The following is an 11,181-nucleotide window of genomic DNA, read 5'->3' on the forward strand; positions in this document are numbered from 1 at the left end:
TCCCAACCCCCCAAACTCCTCACCCAATCCCCACTCCACTCTCCAGGGAGAGTGAGACCCTTCATGGGGATCTTCAGAGTCTGTCATTTCATCCAGGGCAGGGCCTAGGCCCTCCTCCATGTGTCCAGGCTGAGAGAGCATCCTTTCATGTGGAATGGGCTCCCAGAGTCTATTTGGATGCCAGAGATAAATACTGATCCCTGAGGTGCCATAGATTGCCTAGGCCTCCTCATTGACACCCACATTCAAGGGGTCTGGATCAGTCCCATGCTGGCCTCTCAGCCATCAGTCTGGAGTCCAAGATCTCCCCCTTGTTTGGGTCAGCTGTCTCTGTGGGTTTCTCCAGCCTGGTTTTGACTCCTTTGCTCATCACTCCACCCTCTCTGCAACTGGGTTCCAGGAGTTCACTTCAGCATTTAGCTGTGGGTGTCTGCTTCTGCTTCCATCAGCTACTGGATGAAGGCTCTAGGATGGCATACAAGGTAGTCATCAGTCTCATTATCGGGGAAAGGCATTTAAGGTAGCCTCTCCACTGAGAAACTGTTAATCTACAGTTTGATAACACACAATTCTCAGGTCCCTGGCTATCTTGAGATTCGTGCTTCCCTGCTGGATTTAGCACCTCACAGTTGGAGTCCTCACAAGTATTTATAAGTAGACAACTCCTCTTCTTGCTAAGGAGGATTAAGTGTTCTAGAAGCGGGGACTTCTGATCCTTCAGAAGGTTCTGCTTGTCCCCATGAGGAGTCCTCAAAGATCAAATGGTGTTTTCACGCAAAAAAAAAAAACTTGTTGAAGTACTTGGAGCAACTGTGCAAGCATCTGGGACTTTGGTGGCTGAGCAGCCCTTTCTGGGGAATCTAAATGTTAAGTTACTTAAAATGTGCGATTAGGGAAGGAGTAAGATGAGTCCATGTACTGGAGTGGCCTGGAGAACAGCACTTTGCATGGAGACAGCAGAATGGTTTTCTATTGTTTATTTGTTTGTTGATTACTCCATGAATTCGACTTTTTTTATCCAGACAGCACCATTTTTCTTTCTGTCTTAATGTTGCGTGATGGGGTTAGAGACAGAAAATGAGAAAGAAGAGACTGGAAAGTACAAGCCTGAGAAGGGGCGGCAGAGGGTTATCTCTAGAATGTCGAGAGGGGGAATTGTGTCCTGCCTGCCTTGAGGGAAGGCACTGGAATGGAGAATAGGATTTGTTTTGAGACCTTTTCATCTCTCTATGTCCTTTAGGAAAAAGATGGTATCCTATGTAAGATAAAACCAAGGATACACAAGACAAAATTATTTGAGACATCCTACAAACCATAATAAAATGTCTAATAATTTGCCACCCTGGTGTAACCATCATAGAAGCTCAAAATGTCAAAACGGATGACCAGTTATCTTCAAGCTACAAAAGTCAGTGTGATCATTTTCTACATCACTGAAAGATGGACACACAAAGGGCTCTAAAGGGAGCCTTGTTTCTAGTCCCACGGCTTTGTCCCACTTATGTGGAAACTGCTCTTCCCTTAGTCTAGACTCCAAGGGCCCATCAGGTCCATCAGTCACACACATTTCCTGGACATATCCCTTGTGGAACAAGCTCTATACTGCATTACGGAGCATACAAACAGGAGAAAGTGAAGTCTGACCCCCAGGAGGCAGGAACTCAGGGGAAGACCTTTTACCCTCCCCTTTCACCTTGCTGCTCTATAATCATTGAAGGTTAAACACAGACACCCCCTTTCTCTGAGTTCCCTAGGCGCAATTGCTTTCCAGAATTAGGAAATACCAGTGAGGTGTCAGCAGAGCCCGGAACATCCAGGAAAAACTTGTGAAACAAAAAGACATCCAGGAATCAGCCCCGTAGAGAAAACAGAGTATGCCAGGTTAGAAGAAGGAAGGACTATTTATTGACCAGATATAGGACAGGGAGAGAGAGGCAAGCATTCCAAAACCCAGGGTGTGTTCTTGTTACATCACTGTGGAAAATATGCTGCTTAGGAAAACTGACAGTGATAACAGTGGTTTTCAAATTTTAGATCAGTATTATCCAAAAGAAAGATCAAGCAAGCCAAATGGGCAATTTCAAAATTTCTAACAAGTGCATTATTAAAACAAGAAAGGGTAACCAGCATTTGTTTAAAGAGTAGATTTTATTTAATACAACCTACCAAATGTATTATCCTAGCATTTAATTTAAAATACCATACATGCAATTTTTAAATTTCTACTTTGTATGAGGTCTGGAATTCTAATATCTGTATCTGGCTTCATGTGCACATCTCAGCACAGATTACCTGATGGGGGAGGTCCTTCTGTGTATATGTTGGCCTATTAGTTGATAAATAAAGCACTATTGGCCAATAGGGAAGCAAGATAGGTGGGAGTAGGAGTCCAGGAGGATTCTGGGAAATGTAGTGAAGAGAGGAGCGTCACCATGTGATCCTGGGAGGAGAGGACACAAGTCTGGCATTCTCGGTAAGATAAGTCCTTATAGAAATATATATTAGTAACTATGGGTTACTAATTAAGTCAGGGCTAGCCATTAAGAAACCATAGCAAATGGCCAACAGCTTCATAATTAATACAGCATCCTGCATGTCCATTTGGAACTGACGAGGCACAGGGACCAAGTTGGCGGGAAAGAATGCTTGCCACTCCAGCCCATGTTTCACGTGCTGAGCTGCAGAGGGCCGTGAGACCGTACATCAGTGACAACTAGCATTTAACGAGTCAACCGAAACAGTCGTTGTGGGGGAGCCCTACTTGGCAAAGCCAGTAAAGCTATTGACAACGAATGACTTGTTGTTCCTGTCTGTGACGCTCCTGAGTGCCTTGACTTACCTCCCTAATAAGAGCAGCTGTGGGGCTCTTTCCACAGCCTTTGGTGCTGTGTTTGTACTTGTTGGGCACACACGTAGCTTGGATGGCCAGAAGGTCATTTTTCTGCCCAAGTTGCAAATATTGATGAGCGGAATTAACACTAGGATGTTTTACATTACTCAGGCTGACACAGTATTCTCAGTCACATGGACAGCTAACTTTAGACCTCAGAGCAGATTCCAAGCAAGCTGGTTGCCCCTAGGAACAAAACACACAAGGTCATTCTCCCAGGTGTTGCTATGTTGATGCAAAGCCAGAGCTTGAAACAACCTTAGTCCGAGCATGGTCTGGGTCTCAGGCTCAAGGTCCAGCTAACTCACTGCTATTGTGACGTCTTGACTTCCGATTAAGTCACTGTCTGTCTGGGGACCCTCACCCATTAGAGCTGCATGCATGGATCATTGTGACATTCCCAGCCTGAGAGGAACTAACGTGGCTTTACTTAACCCTTTGAGTTTGGGTAGGGCCCTGCAGAACAGCTTGCCCAGAGCAACAGAGGCCAAAAGGCAGAGATGAGGCAAGAGAAGGCGGCTAAGGGGGGAGAGAGAGAAGCGGCATGGGAGCTGAAGAAGAAGCCTGAGACAAGAGAGAGAACGAGCGAGTAAAGAATGAATGAACACTGTAGAAGCCTCTTTTGTGAGTGAGTGAGTGAGTGAGACAGAGACAGAGACAGAGACAGAGACAGAGAGACAAAGACAGAGAGAGACAGTGAGACAGAGAGAGAGAGAGAGAGAGAGAGAGAGAGAGAGAGAGAGAGAGAGAGAGAGAGAGAGAGAGAGAGAGAGAGAGGTTGTCCAGTAAGAGGGACTATTTAACTTGAAGTGAAAGGAAGGGAAGGCTACCATCGGAAAATGTGTGCCCATGTTCCCTTTTCCTTAGAGTTCCAGCAGGAAAGTGTTTGTTCATTTGTTTGTTTGTTTTCCTCCTCAGATAGCAAAGTCTGGTAAACCTCAGAGAAGAATCTTTCCCACTGCTCTGAGGCTTTCTCTTCATTGCCCTGGAGTGGATCTGAAGGGGGTTTGGACACTCATGGCCCGTGTTACCTGGCGGTGACATCTAACTGGTGGCTGCGATATTAGGCAGCCCAGTTTTGAACTGCGCAGGAATCATATTGGCCCTCATACGGAAGGACAAATCGTGGTAGTTGTTAAAACAAAACCACAATGACAAATCACGTAAAGGGAAGAACTCAAAGCAGGCCTTCTGTGACTAGACTGAATTTGGTTACATTTGTGGGGCCCTGATCTCCAGAGGCCAGTCCCTTCCCCCTACTTGACCCCCATTCTCCTCCTCTCCTCTCACCTACAAATTCCTCGATTTCCTCAGGCCGTTTTTTTTTTTTTTGAGCTCCCTTCCAGACTTATGGTCCCTAGGAAGGAGGTTTTCATGCTCCAAGCCTCTCCTACCAGATGACAACTGCAAAAAAAAAAAAAAAAATTACCCAAGAGGACTGGAGTCAGCTACATCTGCCAGCAAGAGTTAACCACAGTCAGCCCTTTGTGGAGAAATTAGTCCCGGATTTCAGATGAGGAAACACAAGGGTCTATCTGGGTGGCTAGCAGGCTTGAGCGCAGGTGAAACACAGGGATTCCAAGGTATGGAACCATGGCATTTATCGGAGTGGATGGGCACTGCTGTCAACACGCTAGGGAACATAGGTCGCAAAACGCAATGGGAAAAACACATACAAGAAGGCCACGTGGGCACCATTCATATCACCTTTTATATGGAATTTACCTGCTGTGCCCATCAGCAGTGAATGGAATCACGTAAGAAAGTTACAGATTGGTATGAGCACATCTTTAAATCTCGGGCATTATGGAGGCTGTAACTGGTACCCACTCCTCCACACTTCAGACGGAATCTTTCCGTGTGAGAGCGTCTCCAAAGCCTGGTGACCGTAACCCTCCGAAGATCCTTCCTGCGATTCAGACTAAGCTTCCATCCTCTTTCTCACGCCCTGCCTTCTTAGGTGTCCGTCCTGCATTTTCTTCCTGCTCCTTTGGCTTCTCCATTTTCTTCTCTAGGTTCTTAGAAAATGTTCCTACTGAGCCCATTTTGTCTAATTGCCAGCCTAGGCTGGTGATTAAATGACATCTAGGACCCTAAAATTTAAATCTGAAGATCTCATTTCTTTTTACAACACACTCACTCTTGAAACTGCTGACTTGCTGCCTCAAATCTTGCCTGGGGCCAGTAATTTTGTTTTCCTGAAATAAATGTCTCACTCTCCCAGATCTCTGCTCAGCATCCGGCAGCAAACTACCCACCTCATCTAGGAAACTCCACGCCCTTGTAACTTCTAAACTCATGCTGGTGTTTAGTCACTGACAGTCTTGTTTACCTTAGGAGAGGGATTATATGCGAAGTTAGGCAACCTGAATTAAACATTCTGGATCCTTCCAGTCTCTGTGGTTTTCATTTGCTCTTATTTAAGCTATTGTGTTTTTTGTTTGTTTGTTTCTTCCTTGCTTTTTTCCATCTCTTTCTACATATCCAGCTAAGGAAAAAGACCGTTTATTCACACAACACTTATGACACTGATTGTTTGGGTCTATCATACAGCAACCAGTTCTGCAACATTTTGGTCACTAATTAGGTTTTGTATAACCTAATTCTGATTCTATCCTTATAAAGTTTTTGTAGACTTCAGACATTACAGGCTTGGTCACACACATCCGGTGTCCACTCCAATCGCAACTGAAAGTTGCAAGTCACAGGGTTATTAATCTGTCTGACTTGACTACACAGTAAGGACTCATACGACCCTCACTTCCTGTTTAAAATTTGCTATAATAGCTCACTGAACTTGGGGAGATATTCTACTTATATTGACTGGCTTGTTATTAAGGATATTATAAATCAATCAAATGAATGAACAAATAAGCAGATACCCGGAATGAGGTTAAGATGGATCTTAAATAGAAGCTTTTGTCCTTATGCAATTGAAGAGTACTCTCTTCCAGCACAAACCTGGTGGATTTATGAATCCATCTTGGGGCTTTGTTAGAGGTTTTATTTATCACTTTTATAGAGGCATAGATGGTTTAAAAACTGACTATAAGTGGTTTGTCTTCAACCCTCTCTACTGGCTACAGGTGTTGGTATAGGGCTGAAGGTTATAACCTTCTAGTCCATCCTTGGTCTTTTTTGGTGATCATCGCATAAGCTGAGGATGCTTTGGAACTGTCAGCCAACAGTCATCCATCATCTAGACAAATGCCACTCTGGAGAATTGAAGAATCTTAGAAACTTCTGTGTAAAGAACCAAGGACCAAGACAAAACATTCTGACAACTGAATGATCCTAGGACTCTGTTCATCCCAGAAACCACAGGACTTTAGGACCTCTGTGTTAGAAACTGGGGGACAAAGTACAAACATGTGCTTATTATCCCATACATAGTTTGGATGAAGATGGAGAATAACTACAGGACTGTAAATTCCAACCCCCTCAGAGATATTAAATTTCTGCTAAAAACAAGCAAGTATTTTCTGATACCCGACGGGCTTTTGTGAATTTGCTCAAGGTACTGTGCTTGTAAGCATGGAAAATGCAGTCAGAGACTGAGTTTCTGGGAAAGCGTTGCTGGCTGGTACATTGAGTAGGCGTTGGAACATTCACTCTGGGTAAACTTCTTTACAGTGAAATCTGTCAGAAAACAGCTTCTGCAGATACAAGTCTCCAACTTCTATTTAATTAGTATTTCTTGAGCCTTCGATGAGAACATTTGCATGGATCACCACTCATGCATATTAATCAGAAAGAACAAAAGTCTTACAAGTGATTGTTGCCCTATGAGGGCTTTACTGGGTAAAGCAAATCTTTTGTATTCACCAACTGACTCTCAACTGGTTCTTAATTGTTTAAAAATGAACTACCTTCCTAATTGGATCTCACGCAGATCACAGCTTGCTGTGAACCTCCACAGAAAAATGAAATTATACAAATATTAAACCCAGTTCAGGGCTTTGGGGAAATTTTTAACTTGTACTGAAGTGGAATAGGGCCTGGAGGTTTTGGGTGGAACCACTGGTGATTTTTTTTTGCAAAGGGAAGGGAGGGAGGGAGACAAGGGACGGGAGGAAAGGAAACAGACAGAAGGAAGGATTTTAATTCAAAGTCTAGTGAACCCTTGCCGTCAGAGGTAAAAATATATATCAGAAGTCCAGCTTCTAGGTACACAAGTATAGTATGTATCAGAGGACTACTCTACACACACAAATCTAAAGACAAAGGGAAATCATCAAGGAAATATTATTACTTTTTTGATTATTTCTACAGTCCTACAATGAAGAATCTGTTATATTAACTACAGGAAAAGAAAAGGACGACCACTTACAGAACTGGGGTGGTTCATTCAAGAACCAAAACTTGAATGATGATGACCCAGAAAAGCAGATTTAGTGAAGATGGAGGTTTCTGCCCCACCAGGTCCTCCCGCCCTTCAGCCCCTAATAAACACATGGATTCTATATTAATTATAAAATTGTTGGTCAATACCTAGGGCTTCTTATTAGCTAGCCCTCTCTTAATTATTAACCCATGTCTCTTAATCTAAGTATTTCCACGTGGTCTTATCTTACTGGAAAATGCCTGACACATCCTATCTTCCCAGTCTCTACATGGTGTCTCTGTGACCTCTCTCTCTCCTCTCTCTCCTCTCTCCCCAGCATTCTCCATGTCTCCCAGTCTTGCCTATACTTCCTGTCTGGCTATTGGCCAATCTGTGTTTTATTCATTAACCAATAAGAGAAACATATATACAGAAAGACACCCCCATTGTCTCCTCTTTCTGTCTAAATAAAGTGAGTTTTTAACTTTAACATAGTAAAATTATATATAACAAAACAGTTATCAAGCAAGAACTATAACAATATATAGTCCATTAACATTTGACAAAATTTTAAAAAATATTCTATTATCTATCCTATCTTTGTGAGTCTAAAGTTTTATATGTAACTTATCTTTTATCATAACTAAGGAAAACCATAACCATAACTATCCGTCTTCAACTCCATCAAAGACCTCAAAAGGATAATACATAAATTATGGAACTCACAAAGACATCTCACTGCCTGGACAGTCATCCAAAGTTGGGGCATCCATTGTTAGCCTGCAGGTCAAGAGTGTCTAGCAGACTTCTTGCAAAGCAGGAAATTTGGAAATGTCCCTGTCTGTATTAATAGTTTGTCAGTCATTTTTCTCTGTGTCCTGTAGAATGTCTAGCAGACTCTTCCATGAAACAGGAACCCTGAAGGACTGTCCCATCTTGTTTTAGAAAATTTAGCAGTCATTTTCCTGTGGATCATACATACCCAGTTTATATAGCATACAGTCAAACAACCCAGGGAAGAGCAATTTCTTGCCCAAATGGCTAGTCTTCTCATGTTGAAAGCAAACTCCTTAACGAGTTTCTTCTATGTCCATTTTCCTCTCTGAAGAAATTGATGTTGCCAAGAGCAGTTGTGTCTCACTGTCATGAAAAACCATACGTTTTTGAAAGGTTTGAAAAATATTACCCTATTTCTTTTACTTTTACTTTTTGTTTTTTGAGACAGGGTTTCTCTGTGTAATTTTGGCCGTCCTTGAACACACTCTATACACCAGGCTGGCCTGGAAATCACAGGGATCTATTTGCCTCTGCCTCCCTATTGCCACCACACCTCCCTGTTTTATTTTTTAAGGTATCCTTTCCCTTTTCTCCTCTAAGTCTACATATATTTTAAAACAAACTATAAATCATTTAGAGGTTTTTCTTTTTCCCTCTGAATCTGTCTTTACTGTATATCTCTATCTTTTTTTGGTCATGAGTCTTTTATCTGCTAAACAGCATGGCTAAAATCAAAGTGGATATTTTAGCTGCTGGCTTTCCAACATGGCAAGGGCAGGTTTGCTGCCAGAGTTGGGAGCTGTGCTCACCGCCTTGACTCTTGTCTATATGTTGCCATTAAGTAGCTTGTAGCACACTGCCCATAAGCCTTTTTATTTTTTGTCTGTATGAGTGAAAGCTAAATCTAACATGTAGCATGCTTTGTGGCTTGGAGACGCGGCCTCTGTGTACTGTGGTAGGAATCCACCATGCTGTATTCAAGCCCGATTGCCACAGCATCTCTGCACCGTGGCCTGCATGAGACTGCGAGACTAGGACGCCACTGTAACCCCGTTTTATGTGGAAACTCTTAACCCAAGTGGGTGCCTCCACTTTGTGGTTGGTGTTTCTTTCCAGCCTGGTCTCGCTGCCCTTCGGTCCCAAATAAACATATGGACACTAAATTAATTATAAAATGGTTAGCCAATGGCTAGCTCTCTCTTAATTATTAACCCATATCTATTAATACAAGTATTTCCATGTGGTCTTATCTTACTGGAAAATGCCTGGCACATCCTATCTTCCCAGTCTCTACATGGTGTTTCTCTGTGGCATCTCTCTCTCCTCTCTCCCCAGCATTCTCCTTGTCTCCTAGTCTCCCCTATACTTCCTGTCTGGCTATTGGCCAACCAGTGTTTTATTCATCAACCAATAAGAAAACTTTATATACAAAAGGACATCCTCCATCACTTTAAAACTATTCCACATCCATGTTTCCAATGTAGAAGTAATTTCATGGGATTTTATAGTAACAGAAAAAGAAAAGTTGTGAATCAAGGAATTTTAAAGATACATTGGTGGGAACATTTCGTAAGTGATATTAACAAGATGGGAAACCCCAGCTATGGACCTCAGATGCATTCTTAGCCCTATGACTGACAGAGAACATGGTTTTGCTAAGTCAATACATTCCAAATTTCTTTGTCTGTCCATAAGTGCATTAGGTCTGAGTAAAAATTGAGATAATCCATAAATAAATTATCAAAATCACTAAAGATAATTAATAAGAAGTCTTCAATTTTTTAGTAGTCTAGGCAAGAAGTATGCATCTTAATTGTAAAAATTGTGTCATTTTTATGTATCTCCAAAATAAAACGCCTAAGAATAAATTTGTTCAGTGGTGTTCAAGAAATCACAGGGCCACAAAGTTTTACCGAGAATAATTAAGCAAATCCGGAGAAAACAAAAGTAAAGCCGTACTTTTTGAGCTAGAATAAACTCTGCTGCAAAGATGTCAATTCTCCTTAGATTGATTCATTGGTTCACAGTCATCTCACCCTTAGTATACATTAACGGGCATGAGAAATTACATAACACATGATACGCATGGGCCAGTTTCATTCTTGTGAGAGACTGGTGCTTCCAGGTTATTTTTTTCTCACATCATGAGAGAAACGTATGAATCAAATCTAACTGAGCAAGCTTCTTCTCACATTGTGTCCACACACAACAGCTCAGGGACCAAGACCAGGTATGTCAAGCCTATTGTCAGCAAAATAAGAGAGCTTAGTATACATGGCTTCCTCTATTGAGGTTTTTGGAGAAATGCAGAAAGTGAATACAATACTCTAAATATCAATTCATCAAAGCCAAAACCCTCACATACTTTTTTCCTCTGTGATTGTGCAATTAAACATTAAAAATGAAAAAAATTACAAGTCAAAATTTTAATGAAAAACAGTCTACCAGAGGTATTCATATTTAACAAACATGTCACTTTAAATTTTTTATTTAAAATTTTCTTCAGTTGTCAATTTGGTAAGCCCTGTGAGTGACACTGTGGTGTACATAATGGAGTTGATTATTCAACTAGCAATTGTACTGAATGAAAAGGTAAAAAAAAAAAGTTTGTATAGAGTAGTCTGAGGAAAGATAGGGTATCTTCTATATGGATAAGAAAATGTTTTTCTTCTAAGAGGTTCAGTGTGGCTGGATTTATGTTGAGGTCTTTGATCCATTTGGACTTAAGTTTTGTGCATGGTGATAAACATGGAGAAAGTGGGTGGTACCCTTGAACGAATTGGTACAGGAGACAGCTTCCTGAACATAACACCAGTAGCACAGACAGTGAGATCAACATTTAATAAATGGGACCTACTGAAACTGAGAAGCTTCTGTAAGGCAAAGGACACAGTCAGCAAGACAAAAAGGCAGCCCACAGAATGGGAAAAAATATTCACTAATCCCACATCTGACAGAGCGTTGATCTCCAAAATTTACAAAGAACTCAAGAAGCAAGTCTCCAAAACACCAAAGGACCCTATTAAAAAGTGGGCTGCAGAACTAAATAGAGAGTTTTCAATAGAAGAGTCTAAAATGGCTGAGAGGCACCTGAGAAAGTGCTCAACATCCTTAGCCATCCGGGAAATGCAAATCAAAACAACTCTGAGATACCATCTCACTCCTGTCAGAATGGCTAAAATCAAAAACA

The sequence above is a fragment of the Mesocricetus auratus genome, unplaced genomic scaffold (assembly GCF_017639785.1).
Source record: "Mesocricetus auratus isolate SY011 unplaced genomic scaffold, BCM_Maur_2.0 Super-Scaffold_100011, whole genome shotgun sequence".
Taxonomy (NCBI): Eukaryota; Metazoa; Chordata; class Mammalia; order Rodentia; family Cricetidae; genus Mesocricetus; species Mesocricetus auratus.